General features: G+C 40.0%; 1 non-coding gene across 1 annotated transcript; it reads right to left on the minus strand.

The window, feature by feature from the left end:
* Nucleotides 1–13311: 13311 nt before the first annotated feature.
* LOC125576781 lies at nt 13312–13418 on the minus strand. The gene has a single exon (XR_007315207.1). It is a non-coding gene; the product is annotated as a small nucleolar RNA R71 (small nucleolar RNA).
* Between the last annotated feature and the right edge of the window lie 10362 nt (nt 13419–23780).

The following is a 23780-nucleotide window of genomic DNA, read 5'->3' on the forward strand; positions in this document are numbered from 1 at the left end:
GATTTGGATCTTTGCGGGTTTGGTTTGGGTTTGGATAACTAATTTAAATTATTTTTAAAGTCTTAAATCATTATATGTTTTAAATTTCTCAAAATGTATAAATAAAATAATATATTACGTATAAATTTGAATAACATATGTCATAATACTTAAGCTTAACATATCAATTGGCTTGATTTAAAATTTTAGATACGGAATCAATAATTATTTTAAGTATTTTTAGTGATTTGAGTATACTTTAACTATTTCAGATATTTACTTTTGACTATCTATATATATTTTCAAGTATTTAAACCAATTTAAAAGTATCATTTTTGATGTTTTATATACGTTAAATCTAAAAATAATTAATATATATAAGTATATAAATCTATTTTTAGATAAATTCGGATATCCAAATACTTCGGTTCGGATCAGATTCGGTTCTCTAAATAACAAAATTTTGAATAATTAGAATATTTAATCAATTTATGTTCGGATTTGGTACTATATTTTTGGATCGGTATCGGTTATATTCCTCGGATTCATTTTTCTAAATCCTAATAATTACATGAAAAACAAATATCAACATATTTTTCAAAATATACACCTGCGCGCCTGCGCGGGTCAAATCTAGTTTTAATTATTTTTAAGACTTCATATCCACAAAAGAAATTTAAGCTTTGCTGTTGGCACAATTCACAAAAACCAGATAGGTAATATCAATTGTAAAATAACGAAAGGGGATTAGATTTTTTGCTCTTGATTTTTTTACTATTGACTCTACATAAGTGATTTCATTTTTACATCTATAAAATCGTGCTTATGTTCTCGTTTCCGTTTCATTGATATGATTTTTTTTTTTAACTTTTCCTATAAATTCAGTGAATTACATAAGTACCAATTTTTTTAAAAAAATGAACATCTCTAAAAAAAAAATGAACATCTCCAGATTTATATCTAATCAAATTTTTGAAGAAATTAATCAGCAAACTCTATTCACATGTTAGTGTTGAAAGCTAATATATCAAGCTGTTATAGAATATATGTACATACTCAATATATAAATGTATAACTAGTATATATTTACCAGTTCGGTCTAAGCATCATCTAATTCTACAAAAACAAAAAAAATACTTATTTTATTAACATACACTTTTAAGGTTTAGTTACTTAAAAGTATACCAATAAAAATTTTTAATAATTTACCATTCTAATATATGTAAACTATGTATAAACTAAAAACTGATTGATTTATTAAACGATAAACAAGAAAACTTATAATAAATAGTTCAAATCTCTCATTCTTACAATTTTAATAGCTAGATAGGATATTAGGGAGAAACAAATATTAACGAATGATCAAATCACTCATTCTTCAAACAGACTCAAAATGAGGTGATTGGAATCTTGTCATGATATTTCATTAATAGCTTTATAGGAATAAAAATCAAGACTAAATAATTTAATCTGAATGAAATAATATATATATATATATATATAGTGCTTTCAATAATGAAAATTACTTCGATTTGAAGAAGTGTTTTTATGGGATAGTTAGAATCAAATAACATAGTAGAACCACATATTTAAAAAATAATTTGTATACATACAAGTATATACATCAGAGTAAGCACATAAACCAAAGTCAATACCTTTTGTTAATTTACAATCATGTCTTTGGTAAATAAATCAAAATAATAATTTTTTTACTTTATATGGTATATAATTAAACTTTGGTGATATTGACATATATATATATATATATATATATATATATATATATATATATATATATATATTGTATATTTTAATATAAATACTAGATTCTTAGCCGTCCTTAAAGGACATGTATATATATATTTTTTTAATTATGTTTTAGAAATTTAGTTTTCATATTTCTGTTTTTCTTTGCAATCATATTTGTTTTATTTATTTGTAATCATATTTGTGTATAAAATTTATCAAAATCTCTTTTATAAAATAAAGTTAACCCGACATATGCTCGGTTCTTTGTAATCATATGTTCGTATGCCAATTTTTGTAATTATATTTGTCTATTCTAAATTTTGATCCACGTATTGAAAACCCACATTAATTTCCGAAACAAATCAAAAATTTTTGATCTAAATTTGTATTTTGATTATTTATTTACATTTAAATGTTACAAAGAAAGCATTGTAATTGTGCAGATTATAATATGTTTAACGTTTTAATAGAAATATTTTTGATGATGAAATAGGTAATCATATTTAAATAAAATCAGGATATTTTTTCATTTATTAGGATTTTGAATTATTAACGTAATTAATAATATTCGTACTCCACCCTTTGTGTTTTTCTATAGAAGTACTTGTTTGATTTTTAGGTAAACAATGTTAGTTGGTATTAAAAATTAATTTGTGTTAATTTTGATGTACATATTTATGTTATAAAAATAAGGAAAAATATCATAAAATTACCTCAACTAAATTTTATTAAGCTTTTTAATATCCAAATTTTATTCGCTACCCTGTTTAATACCCGAACTAATTTAAATGTTCATTTTAATACATAAACTTTTTAAAGTGTACCCCTTTTAATATCCAAACTTCTTTTATTTTAATTGAAAACTAGATTTTGACCCGCAGGATTTTTTCGAAACATTTCAAATTTATTTGATATAAATTTGTATTTTAGTTTTATATTACAAATGAAAAATTATATTCAATGTTTTGAAATCCGACCCGATCCGCAGTTAAATTGCCAAATTCGGTGGTTCATATGTAATTCATTTTAGTTTAAAAAAAACTGTTATTTAAAATTTCTATAAAACCCTTAACAACCGCTAAAATCCGAGATCTGGTTATCGGTTGAACTGATAGATGACCCAATATGTAATCCAGTTTGATTTATTATTATATTTAGAATATTGTAATATATATTCATGAACGTTCAGATGAATAGTGAATATATTATGCAATTGATATTCCAATTTTAATACAATTTAGTCCAACTAAAATTCCATCTTGTTAATGGATTAATATTTGAGTGGATGCATACTAAAAATAAAATAGATTTGAGCATCAATAATATGTATACGTCTATTACAAATTAATGATTTATGTTTGCAAAAAAATATAATTGAATAGATATATATATATATATATATATAATTATTTATTACATTAATAACTAAAATATAACTGATTAGTTATTTGAATTTCGAATTAATATAAATTAAATTCATTAGTTTAAAAAATAATAGATTAGTTAGTTAGTTCCTTAATTTTAGGTATAATGTATATTTAACAATTAAATTAGATATGAGTAAAAATAATAGGAAATATAATTAAATATAATGGTCCAACCTAGACTATTTGTAAGTATATAAAATTGCTTTTGTTTTAATAGTATTGATACTAACAATTTTCCAACAAAATTAAAAAATCTCCAAAATGTAAGATAAAATAATAAAATTTCTAATTTTATTTAAAGATTTAAGAAAGAAGGTAAATAAATAAGGGAAAAAATATTATAATATAATTTTGAAGGAAAATAAATAAATTTGTTTTCTATTTCAGAAAAAAAAACTAAATTCAAGATTTAAAATTTAAAAGTTTTAGAACAAAATTGAAGATGAAAAAAATATTTATTTTTATTTCTCAAATATAAAATAAAATTAGAATATTTTAGATTATTTTGTAAATTTTATATATATTTAAATTTTGATTGAAGTCTATTAGTATATTAATTAAAAGCGGTTCTTTCAAAATGACTCAAAATTTAAACTCAAACACAAAAATAACCTATGCTTTTTTTGAAACTTTGTTTTGTCCTATTCACCCTAGAAGTTCTAGTTATTCACAAAAATGCCATTACTTTTTTTTTTCTTTTTTTCGAAAATAAGGCTTTTACCTTACCATCTTCATCTTCACCAAATATTTACAATTTTGCCATTGACATCAATACCTCAACCACCATGAACTACCAAATTGAGAGTGTTAATGCCCTAAAGTTTCGATTTTTTCTCATCCTTTCTCATTCCCTATCCACACAAACCACATATCTTATACTTTATCTCAAAATTCATAAAAAACTGAAGATTTTGATTACAAATTCTGTTCGGTTCATAAGCTCACGCTTCTTGGTGATTAACAAGTAGGTAGTTGTTGTGGTGAAGTTCGGGGTGATTGGGAAAACCACGCAAGTCATCTCACGAGTTCAAGGTATGAAATCGCGAACTACATTTTATTTTTCAGATCTGTTCGACGAAGAAGACTTATGGTCAATGCATAGATTAGTTTTGTAATTGACCTTTTGTGTGTGTTTTAATAGAAGACTTCCCTAGAAGTCTTCTAACTTTCTTTTGTAAACAAAAAATTTCAAAATTCACAAAGAAGACTTTTTTAGAAGTCTTCTCGGATAAACATGTTACTTATAAAGTTGGCCGAAGTTGGTCAGAAATTTGATCTTCTGAAAGTCTTCCCTAAGTCTTCTCAATGCTGGAAGATGTCTGTGTGCGTTACTTTTGCAATTGAAAAATAATAGTAAAACATTTAATATCAATGAGAAGACTTCTAAAGAAGACTTTTTTAGAAGTCTTCTCGAGTTTAATTCTAAGTTTTGGTCAAACCTTTGCCCGCGAGAGAAGACTTCTAGAGAAGTCATCCGACGGAAGACTGATAGACCATGGATTTTACCCATTATTAGCCATGGACATGGTTTATAAGTGTTTTAAGATATATTTACTTTTATATAGAGTCTATTTAGAGTAATTACATGTTCAGATACTAACTAGAAGAAAATGATGTATTTGGAGCTATTTGAAGATCTTTTGAGCTTTGCTGGAAATAGGAGATGGTCGACGTTTACCAAGAAATATCGACCGACGGTTGCGAACACATATCGATCGATGTTGACCTCTTCTTATCGATCGACAGCGAAGGCACCTGAGATTTAATGATAAATTAGAAGATTTCAAGTTTCACAAAAGTTTCAATAATTACATTTTAAGTCCATAGCTGCCTGTTAGGCTATTTATTAGGGTTTTGTATCATTTTAGAGGAAGACTGGCCTAGAGACCTTTTTAGATCTAGTTTGGAGGAAGCAAGAAACCACCATTGAAAGGGGAGAGCTTAGAATTGGAGAGATAAATTAACACTGCAAAACAGAGAAGATCTTGAACTCCCTTGCTTTCATTCATTTTGTTGCTTACTCTATTTACTTATTTTATTTAAGTATTATTCAGACCACCATAACTATGTGTTCCATGAATATGTATGAGTAGTCCTTAATGTTAGATTTAGGTTTCTCAATAGGTTGATAAATGTATTACTGACAACAACAATTGTTAGGGTGTTTAGAAATATAGTTCTTCATCTAGTTGTGCTTAAAGCTAAGTTTAGGATTGATCACCCTTTAAACTTAGATCTTAGAATTAATTGAGATCAAGCCATTGCTGGACTCAATACCTGAAATTAACTAGTATGATCTAACTGACTAGATACATATGAGAGCTGAGCTAGTGAGTTAGAGAATATAAATCAACCCCATCCGTAAAGCTTTATGGAAGAAGTATCGATCGACGCAGCGATAGCCCTGTCGATAGATATTTTGAAAGGTGTATCGATTGACGACACCCCTCCGGAAGCAGGTAAGTTACCTCTTACCAATAATGCTAATGAGGGAGTAGTCCTAGGAGAACCTAAAGGTCAACTAAGCAACACAATTAACCAAATCATCAATGAACAGGGGACTAAAATCCCAGTTAAAATAAATCCGATCTCGAAAAGAGATCATAAAACAAAACTTCCCTTGCAAGACTACTTAAACCCTGGCAGAACCTATTCTAATAGGTCCGCCATTAAACTACCAAAAGATGATACCAAGAAATCCGGGGTCAGTCTTGAATATTTATTCTTGGTACGTCAAAACCCTTTCCGTGGAACCGTTTCAGAGCACCCACACGATCACATCGAAGACTTAGAAGATATGATGGATGATGAGTACAATCGCGGTAAAATCTTTCCATTCTCCTTAGAAGGCAATGCCAGAAAATTGGATGGACCAACCACCTAACATGCTGGAAGGAGATAAGGAATACCTTCATTAATCAATTCTTCGATGAGACGCGTCACTGGGATGTAAGGAAGAAAATTTCCACATTTCGTTAAGGTCCACGGGAGTCATTCAGAAACGCATGGGAGAGATTCAGGAGTTACCAACTTGAATGTCCCCACCATGGTTATCCAGAACCACAACTCATTAATACCTTTTACAAAGGTATTAACTTGCACTACCAAATCACGCTTGACACAGCCAATGAAGTTCCAGTACCAGGAAGCTTGAAGAGGCAAAGCGTTTGATCAAGAATGTAGCTACGGGTAGATCCTACGAAATGATGGATGTAGAGCGAGAAAGGAGAGTTGACTCAATGGATGAGTCACCTTTAGCCAAAATCAAAGAATCTCTAGATTCGCTTCATTCGTCTCTAGAGGGACAAAACCAATTTGGGATATACCAAATTGACGATGATACCCTTTCTGAATTAGAACAACGAGTAGACTTCGTAGATAATTCAACCTTGAAAGATAGGTAACGTATCCCTAACCCCGATAGCTTTACCCAAAATTATAATGCTACTGTTGGCTCACGCCGAGGCAGAGCGAAGTTTAGATTAAACCAACCTTTCACGGGGAATCGCAAAATGGCCACTGGCCTGAATGGAAAGATAGACATGATCTACAGTGAGCTAATGAGAAAATTCGACGCTTTAAGTGAACACATTAAGAGATTGGACGGCCAAGTCACGGAAAACGCCATCACCATCAAAAGAGAGGCATGATGTCTCCCTGGGCGAACTGACGCGAATCCGAAACATCAAATTAATGTTGTGTTACTAAGAAGCGGACGAAGCCTCAACCCAAGCACAATAGAGATCAAACAAGCGGAAAAACATGCTGACGTTGAGAAAACCGGCAAAAATAGGTCACAACCAATAAGCCTCGATAGTCCCAACCCCGAGTCTGAAACACCTCGGGAAAGTGAGCAGTCCAACACTGAGGATGCAGCCATCGATCTCGAGGAGGAAGAAGAGGAGTTAGAAATAACTTTAGTTCTTGCTGACAGATCCGTAAGAATACCTGAGGGAGTACTTGACGACGTGCCAATAAAGATTAACAACTGTCACGTACCTACGAATTTCGTTGTACTGAAATACCAAAATGAACAGAAAGATCCCCTCATTTTAGGTAGACCATTCCTAGCTACAGCTGGTGCGATCATCGATGTCAAAGAAGGTAAGATATGTCTAAAAATTGGAAACATTCCGATGACCTTTGACATGGAAAAGCTGATTAGACGACCCTTGATCAATAAACAACCTTCCTACGTGGATGATATCTCTAAGTTGGCTGAAGAATCTTTTATAGATTTGTGCTCAGATGATCCCCTGGAGAAAGTACTTACGTCCACTGAAGAAGAGACATTTAGTGTTGACAGCAGAGCTGAGGAATACACATGATTGATGGACGCAAGAATGGAAGTTGAAAATGTTGATGACATAGAGGATGACGCTTCGGAAATCAACATTGATCGATATTTGAAAAAAGCTGTCGATCAACAACCATCTTCTTTAGAAGATTGGGATCCCGAAAAGCCCCAAAGATTGAGTTAAAGCAACTACCTCCTGGACTCAAATATGCTTATCTCTATAAAGATTCATACCCTGTAATCGTGAACGCTAACCTTACCAACAGAGAACTTGTGTTGATATTTAACAACCTGCGAAAATATAAGAAAACCCTCGGATACTCTCTCGATGATATTCTTTGTATTTGTCCAGATCTGTGCATGCACCAATTTCACCTAAAAGATGATTCAAAATCGTCAGTGGAACACCAAAGGCGGCTAAACCCAAACTTGAAAGAAGTTGTTATAAAGGAAATAATCAAACTTCTAGATGCCAGTGTCACTTACCCGATTTCGGATTGCAGTTGGGTTAGCCCCGTGCATCGTACCAAAAAAGGGTGGAATCACTGTGGTAAAGAATGATAAAAATGAACTCATCCCAACGCGAACTGTCACCGGACATCGGATGTGTATCGACTATAAGAAGTTGAACGCTTCCACAAGGAAATATCACTTCCCTTTACCTTTCATTGATCAAATGTTAGAAAGATTTGCAAATCACCAATATTATTGTTTTCTTGACGGTTACTCCGGATTTTTCCAAATCCCTATACACTTTGACGATCAAGAAAAGACAACTTTTACATGCCCTTACGGAACATTCGCATACCGCATAATGCCTTTCGGTCTTTGTAATGCTCCCGCCACTTTCCAACGTTGCATGATGTCAATCTTCACATACATGATCGAGGACTTCATGGTAGTTTTTATGGACGATTTCTCTGTGTATGTTAAGTCCTGGTAAGATGTGAAGAAAAGAACCTCGTTCAAAATTGGAAAAATGCCACTTTATGGTTAACGATGGAATCGTCCTAGGACATAAAGTGTCCGCTGCTGGTATAGAAGTAGATCCGGCAAAGATTGAGGTAAAGACCGGCCTGCCTGCACCCACCGACGTAAAAGACGTGAGAAGTTTTCTCGGGCATGTCGGATTCTATAGGAGGTTCATACATGATTTTGGCAAAATCGCTAGACCTCCCACCTCCCTCCTCTGTAAAGAAGTTAAATTCGACTTCACACCAGAATGCCTAAAATCTTTTGAGGAGATAAAGAAAGCCATGATAATTACCCCATCGTACAAGCATCTGACTGGAATCTTCCTTTTGAAATTATGTGCGATGCGAGCGATTTCGCTGTAGGAGCAGTTCTAGGCCAAAGGAAAGACAGAAAGCTACATGCAGATAGTAGTTTATTTTTGAGTCATTAAAAAAATTTCATAAAGTTTTTATTGAGTCAAGAAGGGATGATGAACTTATTGATTTTACTTGTTATCAAACCACACCATTCTAGACTTACTAGTTGTAGATAGTATACAAAAGTGGATCAACCTGTCAACTATGTTACAGTTCCTAAGAGTGTTTGAAGGAACCAAAGCTGACCTCCAACCTAATTGAGTTTTACTCTGCTTGTTTTGGGGCTTGGTATACATGGGATCTGATTCTTCAAACAAGTTTGGAAGGTAAAGTCTTGTGTAGATTTATCACCATCTCTCTCTATTTTTGAAATTATAGATTAAAGATATAGTTTTTATATATAAATTTTTTTATATAAATAAATAAATAAATAAATATATATATTATTAATTTAGTAGGAAAAAATTCGAACATGACTTGGTGGCTACAACCATTAAGGTTTGCTTCATAAGAATTATATAGGTAAATGATTAGAACATGATTTGGTGGCTACAACCATTAAGGCTTGCTTCATAAGCAATCCTAGGATATATGTCAAAAAGAAGTGAACAAGATTTGGTGGTTAAAACCATTAAAGCTTGATTCATGGAACCCTGTCCAATTTTGGTCAATGATATTGCAATATAAGCAGACTTTGACTGAGAGAGAGAATTAGTAGAGAGAGAGAGGATATGAACTATTGTTTACCTGCAGGTCCAAATACTTGTTTGAGCATCTTTGTATCATGTGATCGATACCCCAAGGTAAAGCCTACACTTTATTTATGTAAGAATTGAGGTTGGTAGATGGGATTATCAGACATGATTTGCTAAGTTGTTGACTAGATGAACTTGGTTGGTAGACTAGGATATGATTTAGTGTGCTTCTGAGACTAAGACTATCTAAGGTGTTGATTCTATGTTTAAGATTATGTGAGTCCCTGCTGTTTTCAAACCTCTTTTACCATGGATTTGACCCACTTTTACCCATGGTTTATAAGTGTTTTAATAACTATTTATTATATTCTAGAGTCTATTTAGCATATTTATAGGATCATGAGTGATTTGGAGGAAAGTGGTGATTTTGGAGCATTTTGGAGATATTTGGAGTAAGCACCCGAGATGACCATCGAGCTCGACCATCGGTCAACATTGAAGAGGAATAATCGATCGACGTTCACATCTTGACATCGATCGACAGTGAAGCGCGAAAGCTCGTTTGGTCTCAGCCGACGTAGAGCCCAAGTTGATATCACTCAAATTGCCAAGGAGTGAATTACTCTCTCAAATAAGAGGTTCGAATGTAGTACTTAGGGATCAAAACTACAGAGACTCTAGGATTACATAGTAGATTATGGTCTTGAAATAAATCTAGATTAATTGGTTTATAAGTTTTAAAGCAGTAAATGGATTGCTAAGAAAGTTTATTGCTCGATTGGTTTGTTTTGAGGTTGTTAACAGTTGGGAGAATAGCTAGATTTAGTGTTGGAGGTCCGCTTTGGCTCTTTCAAACAATTTCAGTAAGCGTGAATACTTGACAGGTTGATCCAATTTATATCTTTAGTACTATCTGCAATCAGTAAGTCTAGAATAGTGCTAATGGGTGGTTAGATAACAAGCAAAAATCTAATAAGTTCATTATCCCATTCTTGACTCAATAAAACTCTTTTGAAAACATTTTGATAAGACTCATGAACACACTAATATCAGTAAACATCCCCCCAGACTTAAATTACACTGTCCCCAGTGTATATCTTGTCGGAGTGATGGTGAGAAATAATCATAAATACATAATTTAACAAGTAAGAACGATGACCTGCTCAGTGTCGATCGACACAATGAAGTGACAATCGATCGTTGTTGATGAAGTGCTGTCGAATGATAGCGACATGGTCTCATCGATCGATAGCTAGAATAGTCATTCGACACAATGAAGAGACAATCGATCGTTGGATCTTAAGTGCTGTTGATCGATGTCGAGCTTGTCTCATCGGTCGATGTGCAAAGGAATCGTCTACTCGGATCTGCTTTTGTTTTTTAAATAGCCAGCTAAAACACAATATTAGTAGAACCTCCCCCAGATTTAAAAAACTTATCACCAGTGTTATACAGTCTAAGATTGGTGGGGAAATAAACCATAAGGACAATATTTAACAAGAAAAAACGGTATACTTGACTTTGATGTGAGTGTCGACCAACACAGTTAAGTGGCGATCAATACTCTTGAAGCTATGTCGATCGACACAGTGAAGTGGCGATCGATCGATGCTAGTGATGCTTTATCGATTGATGTTGCACAGCCATCGTCGACCATCGTGCAAACTCGTCTTACTCGTATGCATATCCTTTTACCTAACATAAATAAAACACTAAAAGTCAGTAAATAATAAAACCAATTATCTAAATATTTTTTTCCGATGAACAGTATCCTGTTACAGTAGCTTTGCTACAGTAATGCAGCTACAGTGACGCAGCTACATTATCGTTCGTCGGTTCTGCTACAGTGTCGATCGATTTCTTTGCCACTGTGTCTATCAACGTTTCTGCTACAGCGTGGATCACTGCTACAGTGCTTTTGCTACAATGTCGTCACTGTTTAATAAATGGTGTTTTTGACATCTTGTATATATGTTTTTTAATTGGTTTTCAAGTCTTTATCGAGTCTTTCTAGTCCTTTTCGAGTCATTACAGGTCTGGAGTTGCATTGGATGAGAGATAAACCATTTGGAGGAAAAGAAGAGAAAAAGAGTGCTATTTGGTGATTTTCACACAGAAGAGTCGAGCGGAGCAACCTAAGTGCCTGCTCCAGCGGTAGAGATTTTTAAGGAAGTTTTCAAATATTTTGGGATTTTACCTAGGGCTTCCACCTTTTACTCATGCAGCCGCCAAAGACCTGCAATATATCTTTTCTTATTATTTTAGACATTCTACGTTACTTTTTAGGGAGACTTTTTAGAGAGAAAAACTTGTACTCTTGTTAAGGGAGAAGAATCTCTACATCCTTTGAAGATGATTTCTAAACCCTCTTTACTTTTTGTTATTGATTCAGACATGTTTTTTTCATCTGTTATCTCTGTGATTTCTCTGTCCATGGCTGAGTAATCCACTTGCTTAGTCTAGGGTGTTAGGGTGTTAAATCCGTGAGTTAAACATAGATAAATGAATCCATTGATTGTCTTCATTCATAACTATTCTTAAGGCTTGCATTAAACTGGCCACTTTATGTTAAGATCCTAGGTTTAACCTGTTCATTAACCGTGTAATAGGTTGCTAGATCTGTTATGAATGAGCATTGCATCCCTAGTCAGCGAGAGTAGATATTAGGGTGTATTGTGAACATATCAGACTTGATCTCTAAAGCTTGCTAGCGTCTTGATCCAAACGAGAGTTTAGGCATCAAGATCGCCTTGCAAAGGAATCAATACCACGATAGTGGGTTGATTCAACCTGAGTGATCTGAGTTCTAAACTTACTCTTAATTGAACTAGAATAATTGTTAGGCTCACACTTGTTTAACATCCGATCAAACCACCCTAAGCTTGCATTCTTAATCATCTGAAAAACCTTAAATCCATCTCTTACTTGCCTTGTTACGAAATCAACTTTAAAACCCCCATATTGTTTTAGCTTGATATTGATCCTTTAGAAATAAAGTGTAATCATTGGTCTCTGTGGATTCTATCCTAAAGTGCTACATCAACATACCATTCGATTGTGGTAGTGTGCACATTAGGTTAATTGGTCTGCGTATACACGTAATATCAATTTGGCGCCGTTGCCGGGGACCATCTTTTTACCTTTATTTTTTGGTTATTTATTTAGTTTAAGACCTCTAACTTGCTCTATCCTTTTTGTTACAACTAATTTTTCAGGTGCATTACCAGTAGACATACTCGGAGAAACGCACAAGGAGAGTTGGTTACATTTAGCAACCATGAGTTAGAAAGGTTAGAAAGAACAAACCGTCAACAATCAGGGCCAAATAACGCCACAATGGGCGACTACGGCAACCAAGAGCAACTCACTGCTCAGTTGCAACAACAGATGCTTCAGATGCAGCAGACCATCCAAGCTCAGCAGGATGCTGCTCAACAGGCTGCTCTCGCGCAGCAGGACCAGCAGGCGCAGACTGCTTCAATCGGATAGAGAAACCTTCCTTGCAACATCCCTACTACTCGTTCTGCCATAGTTCCTCCACCCTGCACCAGACAGGACTTCAAGATCAAGCCTGCTTTGATCGGTCTAGTACAGAGAAAGGTGTTCTCTGGTCTCTCTATAGAAATTCCAATGGAGCATATTGTGAGCTTCAAAAAAGTCTGCAGTTTCACTCGCAAGAATGGTGTTCCACCAGACTGTGCATGTTATTCCCATTCTCTCTTGATGGAAAAGCTGCATGGTGGTTGAACTATCTCCCTACCGGCTCTCTCACTTCATGTGAACAGATCCGATCAGCATTCCTCAACCATTTCTACTCTAAGGCGAGAACAGCTGCATTGAGGAACACGATAACCTCCTTCGGACAGCTCACTGATGAGCCTTTCTGCGACGCATGGGAGAGCTTCAATGACTATCGCAGAAAATGTCCGCACAATGGATTTGATGATGACTACCTCTTGGGAATTTTCTATGATGTAGTTGACTGGAAATTTCAGAGTGCTATGAACTCTGCCAGCAATGGAGACTTCATGACTCAGACCACTGATGGAGCGTTTGAGCTGATTGAGAACATGGCTGCCACCTCAGCCAATAAGAACGAGGAGAGTGATTTCTCCACGAAAGGGAACAGTTCCGACACCCAGAAGATAGATAAGCTGACTGCCAAGGTTGACCATTTCCTAAAAAATAACCAAGGGAACGTCTTCAGCATGGAGCAAGCTATGGTCGGGCAGATTCAGAATCAGAACCAGCGACAACTGCAGAGCAATTGGCAAGCTGTTCCACCTGCCGGGAATAGTCAACCAGATGAGCTGAAGGGTTTGGGCATGATGATGCAACAACTGTTGCAGGGTATGCAAATTCAGGGCAATGCATTGAATCAGGTTTCTACATACATCAACACCAGGATGGACAATATGTTCACCGAGCTGAATACAAAGTATGATACTGTGAGCAACCACATAAAGAGAATTGATGTTCAGCTTGCTCACACAACTAAGAGTGTCAAGAGTCAGCAAGGTACCCTTCTTGGAAAGAGTGCGACGAATCCTAGGGTTGAGCACTGTAATGCAACAGGGCTGAGATGTAGGAAATCTGAGGGAAAGGAACCGAAGCAACTGTTTGTTGAGACTGTTCCAGACGCAGAAGAGAGAACAGAGCACTCTGCTAGCTCTAAAGTGACTGCTCCCGACAAACTTACTGAGACTCCACCAGTTCGAGTTTATGTTCCTAAGGTTCTATATCCAATTCCACCTTAACATCTGATGGATCCTATTAGTGCATAGCAGCTGGCTGGGTTTAGGAAGATGGTGAGAAGGCTTCCTCAAAATATCTCATTTGAACATACTTGGGAGATTCGGCCATTGCATATGTTCTTTAAAAATTGCAGAGAATCTCAGGATGATATCAAGGCACTCTTTACTGAAGCACTGACACCATCGCTGAAGGTACTGCTTAAGGTTGATGACCCTGGAAAGTTTGCTTTTACTTGTTCCATTGCTGGAGTGGAATTCAAGGAAGCTCTTTGTGATTCTAGGTCTAGTGTGAACCTTGTCTCAAAAGCGATTCTAGACGAGTTGGGCATTGTTGATGTTGAGTCTTCTCTGGTGACTCTGGCTTTTGCAAACTCTTCCATGGCTGTCCCTTATGGCACAATTCGCAACCTTCCTGTCCAAGTTGGGAGCTGTATTCTCCATACCGAATTTCAGGTTGTTGAGATAAGCACGGATCATGAGATGCCTTAAATCTTTGGAAGTTCATTTATGGCTACAGTAGGAGCAGTCGTCGACATGCCTAATAAGAGAATCTCCTTCTCCAACATCAACAAGAAGGTTTGATATATGGTGTTTTATACATCTTGTATATATGCTTTTCAATTGGTTTTCAAGTCTTTATCGAGTCTTCCTAGTCATTTTTGAGTCATTACAGGTCTGGAGTTGCATTGGATGGGAGATGGACCAGCTGGAACAAAAGAGGCAGAAAACAGTGCAATTTGGTGATTTTCACGCAGAATAGGCTTGATAACAGTTCCGGATAGCGGAGCAACCCGAGTGACTGTTCCGGATAACGAAACAACCCGAGTGCCTGTTCCAGCGGCAGAGATTTTTAAGGAAACTACAACCTATTTCGGGATTTGCCCTAATCTCTCTATTTTCTCTCTGTGGGAACCGAAATTTGCACTGTCGATTTCCGTTTAAATAAAGAAACTAGGAAAACCCTAATTTCCCATAGGACCCGGATATCTGCTAATTACCACACGTCAAGCAATCAGAACACGAGAATAACAACGACAAAGTACAAGAAATCGTAAAAGAGAGCAAAGAAAATCTTATTCCGAATTTGCATATGAGCGTTTACAACAAGGTATAAGCCTGGGCTCGAGAGCTGTCAGCGAGATTCCTAGTTCTAGCAACCTTAAGACGGCTAAACCTAATTGAGTCGCAGCTCGAAATAACAAAAACGGAAAAATGCCTAAATTGCTCTAAGTGCTAAGTTTGCTCTGAAAAAGTTCCCTCCATATGCTCCTCGCCTAGGACTCCTTATATACAAGCTCCAAGGTCGGTTTACGCTTTTACTCTTCTGCCCTTAAGCCGTCATAGCATAAAAATGGAGATATTCCATTTTTCCCGATCTTCACAATTATCTTTAAAACTTCCGTATTTATCCGCGGAAACTTGACATTTATCCTTCCTTGTGGACCAAGCGTAAACCGTGCTGTGGTTTTACGGGCTTTTGGTTAAGAAATCGTAGGATGGGCCCCGAGTCGTGTTTTAGGCCCTTTTTGGGCCGTCTTCCGACTCGAAGCGTTTACTACGATTTCTTTCGATAAAGAACGAACTTTCTGCGGTTTCTAATCCGCGAAGTTTGATCGATGATGTAGAATAGCGGAAAACATGGACTGAGCTTGCTACGGTCTTCGGGAGATAGCCTTTGAAGGTTTGACGAGAATACATGGACTGGTGTTGTATCGATGTTCGGAAGAGCTTGGTCGCTACGCAATGACCAAACTTTGGCTCGAGCCCGGTCGCTACGTAGCGACCGAGCTTTGGCTCGAGCTCGGTCACTACGTAGCGACCTGGCGGGATGGACGCTCGGTCGCTGCGTAACGACCTGTTTTAAGCATTCGTCAGACGTCTCGATTCTTTCTTCCGTAGAGCTTTTTCGTAAGAAAGATTCTATTTCGAAAAGTATTCATCGGGGAAATTCTTATTTTTTTCCTCGGACATTTTGAATGTTAAATTTGTCGCAACCGTTTTTGACCCCAACAGTTAGCCCCCCAGCCCGTTAGAGTCGTCACTCTAACGGGCGGATAGATGATTTTGACAAGGTTAAGCGTATTGGACAAAATTCACACTTCAAACTCCGCGGAAGAAAAGTTATCGAGACAGTATGTGTGTTACGAATTCCGAACCCATACTTTTATAAGTAGTGAGCTCTTGTCATTCATTTTCTTCACACCTTCCCTTCTTCATTCCTTCAAAAACCTCTCTAGTTCCAAAACCTTTTCCTTTCAACATGTTTTCTCCCAAGGTGATAAGAGAGATTCCGACGTCGAGATGGGTGAGGCCACTTCTCCGGCTCCGGTTCTGATTTCTCCGGCTGAAGCGCCGGCTTGTGTTGCCGGTCATCTTTCCTTCCGAGAGAAACTAGTTCGTCGCCAAGCCGAGAAAGAACTGGCTCAAGCTGGCTCCAAGTTCCCGTCTTCTTCTGCCCAGGTCGTTGCCCCGGGTCATGGGACCGAGGTCATGACTCCTCTTCCGCAATCCCTACCAGCGGGATCTTCCACGACTCCGATCCTTGTCGAGGACAAGGAGAAGGCCGCTGACTCTATGCCTCCTCCTCCAGCCAGGAAAGAAATCGTTCTGGCGTTGCGCGCTCCTAGCGTTGTTCCGGTTACTCAGCCTAAGAGTCGGAAGAGGAAACTTGCCAAGAGTGGTGACGGGGAGACTTCGCAGCAAGGTGGATCGAGCCTAGCATCGGGACTTCGCGGAAAGGTTTTGGATTATGTACATTCTTTCTCAGACTTAGTCTTAAGAATTTTCACCGTTCGCAGTTCATATCGTTGATCGATGGGATGATCAGCGAGTGTGGTTCTGAGACCAGTCGCCTTTCCGGGGAGTTGGTGGAGCTTCGGGGCAGATGGTCTGAAACCGAGACCATGCTGACGGCTGTCAAGGACTCTCACTCCGCGAAAGTGTCGAAGCTCGAGGTCGCGATAGGGGTGCTCGAGAGGGACCTTGGGAAGACGGCGAGTTCCTTGCTTAAGGAAAAGAAGGCCAGGAAGCCCAAATCCTCGGAGGTGCGTCGGCTCCAGCGTCAGATCGAGGGTGATGCGGGACTAGCGAGCCGCGGGATCCAAGAGGCCACGGATGCTCTTCGCGCAGAGTTTCAGGCTCGCTTGGCGAAGATTTCTGCTTCCCAGGGTTCTCTCGAGTGTATCTGGAGCAGGGACCTAGCTTTGGCGACGATTGAGGGCGGGATGGCCGTGGTTCGGTTGTTTCAAAGTGAGACTCCCCCGACCTTGGAGGCCGAAGAGGCCCGACTCTCCGGCTGCAAGGGAGATATGGCGGCCGTGGATGGAGATTTCGGTCTCATCCTGGCTGACCTGAAATCCGCATGCTTCCTTCCTACGTGTTCAGAAGACCCAGAGGGGAAAGACCAGAGGTGATGCGGCTCCAGGCACGGATGAGGCGTTGGGTGAAGAGGGGGCGTGAGTTCTGAGGATGTCTTGGGTTAGATCTCTTGCGAGAGATTTGTTTTTATGTTTTTATGTTTCGGCCTTAAATGGCCTTTATTTTGTGTTTTGGGACTGGCCGCATGTGGGAACCGAAATTCGCACTGTCGATTTCTGTTTAAATAAGGAAACTAGGAAAACCATAATTTCCCAGAGGACCCGGATATCTGTTAATTACCACACGTCACGCAATCAGAACACGAGAACAACAACGATAAAAATAAGAAATCGAAAAGAGAGCAAAGAAGATCTTATTCCGAATATGCGTATGAGCGTTTACAACAAGGTATAAGCCTGTGCTCGAGAGCTGTCGGCGAGATTCCTAGTTCTAGCAACCCTAAGACGGCTAAACCTAATTGAGTCGCAGCTCAAAATAACAAAAACGGAAAATTGACTAAATTGCTCTAAGTGCTAAGTTTGCTCTGAAAAAGTTTTCTTCTCTGCTCCTCGCCTAAGACTCCTTATATACTAGCTCCAAGGTCGGTTTACGCTTTTACTCTTCTGCCCTTAAGCCGTCATAGCGTAAAAATGGAGATATTCCATTTTTCCCGATCTTCACAATTATCTTCAAAACTTCCGTATTTATCCGCAGAAACTTGACATTTATCCTTCCTCATGGGCCAAGCGTGAACAATGATGTGGTTCACGGGCTTTTGGTTAGGAAAAATCGTAGGATGGGCCTCGAGTCGTGTTTTAGGTCCCTTTGGGCCGTCTTCCGACTCGACACGTTTACTACGAGTTTTCCGCGGTTTCTAATCCGAGAAGTTTGATCGACGAATTAGAATAGCGGGAAACATAGACTGAACTTGCTACGGTCTTCGGGAGATAGCATTCGAAGGTTTGACGAGAATGCAAAGACTGGTGTCGTATCGATGTTCGGAAAGGTTCAATCGCTACACAGCGACCGAACTTTGGCTCGAGCCCGGTCGCTACGTAGCGACCGAGCGGGAGCTTTGGCTCGAGCTCGGTCGCTACGTAGCGACCGAGCTTGGCTCGAGCTCGGTCGCTACGTAGTGACCTGTTTCGAGCCTTCGTCGGATATCTCGACTCTTTCTTCCGTAAAGTTTTTTCGTAAGAAATAGTCTATTTCGAAAACTACTCTTCGGAGAAATTCTTATTTTCTTCCTCGGATGTTTTGGATGTTAAATTTGTCGTAACCGTTTTTGACCCCAACAGTTAGCCCCCCAGCCCGTTAGAGTTGTGACTCTAGCGGGCGGATAGGTGACTTTGACAAGGTTAAGTGTATTGGACGACAGTTAGCTCTTGTCATTCATTTTCTTCACACCTTCCCTTCTTCATTCCTTCAATAACCTCTCTAGTTTCATAACTTTCCTTTCAACATGTCTTCTTCCCAAGGTGATAAGAAAGATTCCGACGTCGAGATGGGTGAGGCCACTTCTCCGGCTCCGATTCCAACTTCTCCGGCGGAAGTGCCGGCTTGTGTTGCCGGTCATCTTTCTTTCCGAGAGAAACTAGTTCGTCGCCAAGCCGAGAAAGAACTAGCTCAAACTGGCTCCGAGTTTCCGTCTTCTTCCGCCCAGGTCGTTGCCCCGTGTGGGACCGACGTCGCGGCTCCTCTCCCGCAAGCCCTTCCTGCGGGATCTTCCACGACTCCGATCCTCGTCGAGGACAAAGAGAAGGCCGCTGACTCTATGCCTCCTCCTCCAGCCAGAAAAGAAATCGTTCTGGCATTGCGTGCTCATAGCGCTACCCTGGCTACTCAGCCTAAGAGTCGGAAGAGGAAACTTGCCAAGAGCGGTGACGGGGAGACTTCGCAGCGAGGTGGGTCGAGCCTAGCATCAGGACTTCGCGGAAAGGTTTGTTTCTTGTTTGACTTCTCGATCGTCTTTCGTGCATTCTTTTAGTCTTAAGAATTTTACCGTTTGCAGTTCATATCGTTGATCGATGGGATGATCAGCGAATGTGGTTCTGAGACCAGTCGCCTATCCGGGGAGTTGGTGGAGCTTCAGGGCAGATGGTCCAAAACCGAGGCTATGTTGACGGCTGTCGAGGACTCTCACTCTGCGAAAGTGGCGAAGCTCGAGGTTGCGATAGGAGAGCTTGAGAGGGACCTTGGGAAGACGGCGAGTTCCTTGCTTAAGGAAAAGAAGGCCAGGAAGGCCAAATCCTCGGAGGTGCGTCGACTCCAGCGTCAGATCGAGAGTGACGCGGGACTAGCGCGCCACGGGATCCAAGAGGCTACGGATGCCCTTCGTGCGGAGTTTCAGGCTCGCTTGACGAAGATTTATGCTTCCTTGGGTTCCCTCGAGTGTATCCGGAGCAGGGATTTCGCTTTGGCGACGATTGAGGGCGGGATGGCCGTGGTTCGGTCGTTCCAAAGTGAGACTCCCCCGACCTTGGAGGCCGAAGAGGCCCGACTGTCCGGCTGCAAGGGAGATATGGCGGCCGAGGATGGAGATTTCGATCTCATCCTGGCTGACCTGAAATCCGCTTGCTTCCTTCCGACGTGTTCAGAAGACCCAGAGGGGAAAGACCCGATGGTCGGAGAGAACGGAAGCGACGCGGCTCCAGGCTCGGACGAGGCAGCAGGTGAAGAGGGGGCGTAAGTTCTGAGGGTGACTTGGGTTAGATCTCTTGCGAGAGATTTTTTTATGTTTTTATGTTTCGGCCTTGAATGGCCTTGTTTGTATTTCGGGACTGGCCGTGTGTGGCTTTGAATCCCTGCCGCTCCGCGGCTTTCTTTTTATGGTACGATAATCGGATAACGTTTTTTTATGAATTTGTGAATAGCGGGGAAGAAGGTGATGAGTTGTCGTCTCATATCCTTCTTCGATTGTGAAATGTTTTATTCGAGATCTGTTTCGAGAGTTCTTCCGCGAGATGTGAACTCCGCGGGGGTGCTGAAGGTGTCGAACATAAACATAGAGGCATGGTTTAAGAATCTCCTATCTTTCGATATCATGCCTTTGAGATGTTAGAGACCAGTGCGCTGGGTTTAGGGCAAGACCTAGGTTTACTTTCGGGTTAAGGATTGTGCGGTGACTAACCGGCTATCGTTTTTCCTGTCGCGATTTTTTCCTGATTCGTATCGATGTAAAGTCCGCGAAAAGTTCTCGGCTTATACGACTTGTTTGATACGAATCGAGCATCTCTCCGGAGACCGGAAGTGCTAGACCAAAATTTCGGATTTCTTTTATAGCGCTATTATCATTGTGTCGGATGTAAGAGAGTCATCTCCGTGAGATGGCTATGTCTGTTTAGGACGTTTGTGAGTTCGATGTGATCAGCATCGGACTTGGTGGCGCGTGCCATTGTTTTGATTATTTTGCGCAAAAAAAGTGTTAGTGTGTGCATATATATGTCTTTTTTGTGACGGAGGTTTCGTTTGCTCGGAAGGAATAAACTTTGAGGCACCAATGCGACGTCTCGCGATGCTAAAGATTGCTTTTCCCAAGCGGCCGACTAATTTCCGAAGACCTCATTCTGATTTTACGGGTGAGGATGTTTTGATAAGTCGAAAACACCTAGAGCGTGGTAAGAAGTTTTTTTGATTTTGTGGGAGTATACGAGTATACGTACCCACTCCCCCCCCTTTTTAATGAGGGGGGACAGCTGAATTTGCCTTTCGACAAACTGCCTACGTACTCCTTGCGGAGATCAAGCCGTCTTGTAGTTCAGTGATTGCGAGTTGGTTTGTTTAATGATAGTATTTTTTTAGATGCATCGCATTCCAGGTTCTAGGGATTTTTATGCCCTGCATGTTGGCTATTTCGTAAGAACCTGGTCGGACGACTTTTTCGATTTTATAGGGACCTTCCCAGTTCTCTCCGAGTTTTCCCGCGTTTTGTTCAGCAGTGTTTTGGAAGACTTTGCGAAGGACCAGATCTCCTTGATTAAACCTACGATTTCGTACGTTGGAATTATAGTATTTTGCAGCGGCGTGTTGGTAATTTTGGATGCGGATGAGCGCTCGATCTCGGCGCTCGTTAATGAGATCAAAATCATCCAGGAGCATGGCATCGTTGAGTTCTTCTCGTTCGGGAAGTAATCTTCTTCGAACGCCGGGAAACTCTACTTTTGCGGGAATCATGCATTCTGTGCAGTATACCAGAGCGAAAGGAGTTTCTCCCGTTGCTCACCTTGGGGTGGTACGGTGAGACCAGAGGACTCCCTCGAGTTCGTCGGCCCACCTGCCTTTTTTGGCCTCTAAGCGTCTCTTCAGTCCGTCGAAAATGGTCTTGTTGATTGTTTCAGCCTGTCCGTTGCACTGCGGATATCTGGGAGTTGACTTGTTGAGTCGTATCTTCCATTTTTTGCAGAATGCCTCGAACCGGGTGGAGATGAACTGAGACCCGTTATTGGTTACAATCTTATAAGGAACTCCATGCCTAGAGATGATGTTTTTCCATACGAAGGACATCTTTTATACTTGCGTATGAGTCCTCCTCTACCCATTTTGAGAAAAAATCGGTAAGGACTAGAAGGAAACGCTTTTGTTTTGAATTATGCAGAGGTCCGACAATATCCATGGCCCAGCGCATAAAGGGGTAAGGCGATGTGATGGAGGAAAGAACTTCTGCCGGTTGTCAGATGGTTGGTGCATGCCTTTGGCATTTTTCGCATTTTCGTGCGAACTTCTCGCAATCTCCGATCATTGTTGGCCAATAGTATCCATGGCGTTTGATTTTTACGGCTAGCGATCTTCCACCGGAATGGTTGCCGCAGGAACCGGAATGTATTTCCTCCATTACTTTTCTCGCTTTTTCTCCTTCCAGGCACGTTATGAGTGGTCCGGAGAATCTCCATTTGTAAATTTCGCCGTCCACTGCCACGTAGCGTGCGGCCTATGTTCGGACCTTGCGAGCTGCCCATTTTTCGGCGGGCAGTTGCCCGTCCACAATGTAGTCTCGAATCGTCTGAAGCCAGGTGGTATCACAGCCGTAATCAGATTGCTCCGATGGTGGTTGTATCGTAATTTCTTCTTCCTCGTCATCTGGACCCTCTATGAGATTGACGATGATTGGTGGTCCGATGCTTGGATGTTCGATGAACTCGACTGGAGTTACCCTTTTAAGTCCTCGGTCGGAACTTGATGCTAGGGCCGCGAGGGCGTCTGCCTGGACGTTCTCGGAACGGGGAATTCGCGTAAGGGCAAAACAGTCGAAATCTTGAGCTAGACTTTGGACCAGTTTGAGGTACGCGTCCATCCGTTCGTCTCTGGCTTCGTACTCTCTACTGAATTGACTGGCCACTAACTGGGAGTCGCAGTAAGCATGGAGATTATGTATTTTTAAGCCGTGAGCCAAACGCAGTCCTGCGATTAGTGCTTCGTATTTTGCCTCGTTGTTCGAGGCGTGGAATTTCAGCCTGAACGGTTGTTCCAAGATCTCGCTCGTTGGAGATGTGAGACAGATTCCGATACCCGATCCCTGCTTGGATGAGGATCCGTCGACGTGGAGGAGCCAGGTGTAATTTGGTTCCTCATTGGTTATTGTTCCCGTTGGAAGTTTGACCAAGAAGTCTGCGAGCACTTGTGACTTTGCGCTCGTCCTCGGTCGGTACTCGATGTCGTATTCGCTCAACTCGACCGTCCACTTGGCCAGTCGGCCTGACTGACTTGGGCTATGCAAAATTGTCCGTAGGGGAAAAGTCGTGAGGATGACGATTGTGTGGGATTGGAAATATGGTCTTAGTTTTCGGGCCGATGTTACGACCGCGCAGGCCAATTTTTCCATCAATGGGTACCTAGATTCGGCATCCAACAAGGTTTTGCTTATGTAGAAAATAGGTTTCTGCTCCCCGCGTTCTTCCCTGATCAGGACTCCACTTACGATCGTTGCCGACACAGCGATGTATAAGAATAAAGGCTCCCTTCCACGGGTTTTGCGAGGACTGGAGGAGTAGCTAAATAACGCTTCAGCTGTTGGAAGGCGTTTTCGCACTCTTCCGACCATTCGAATTTTTTATTTCCTCGCAGGATGTCGTAGAAGGGCATGCACTTGTCTGTTGATCGTGAAATAAATCGGTTAAGCGCTGCGATTCTGCCGGTCAACCTTTGTACTTCCCGCTTATTCTTTGGTGAAGCCATCTCGATTAGTGCGTTGATCT

The sequence above is a fragment of the Brassica napus genome, chromosome A7 (genome assembly GCF_020379485.1).
Source record: "Brassica napus cultivar Da-Ae chromosome A7, Da-Ae, whole genome shotgun sequence".
Lineage (NCBI taxonomy): Eukaryota > Viridiplantae > Streptophyta > Magnoliopsida > Brassicales > Brassicaceae > Brassica > Brassica napus.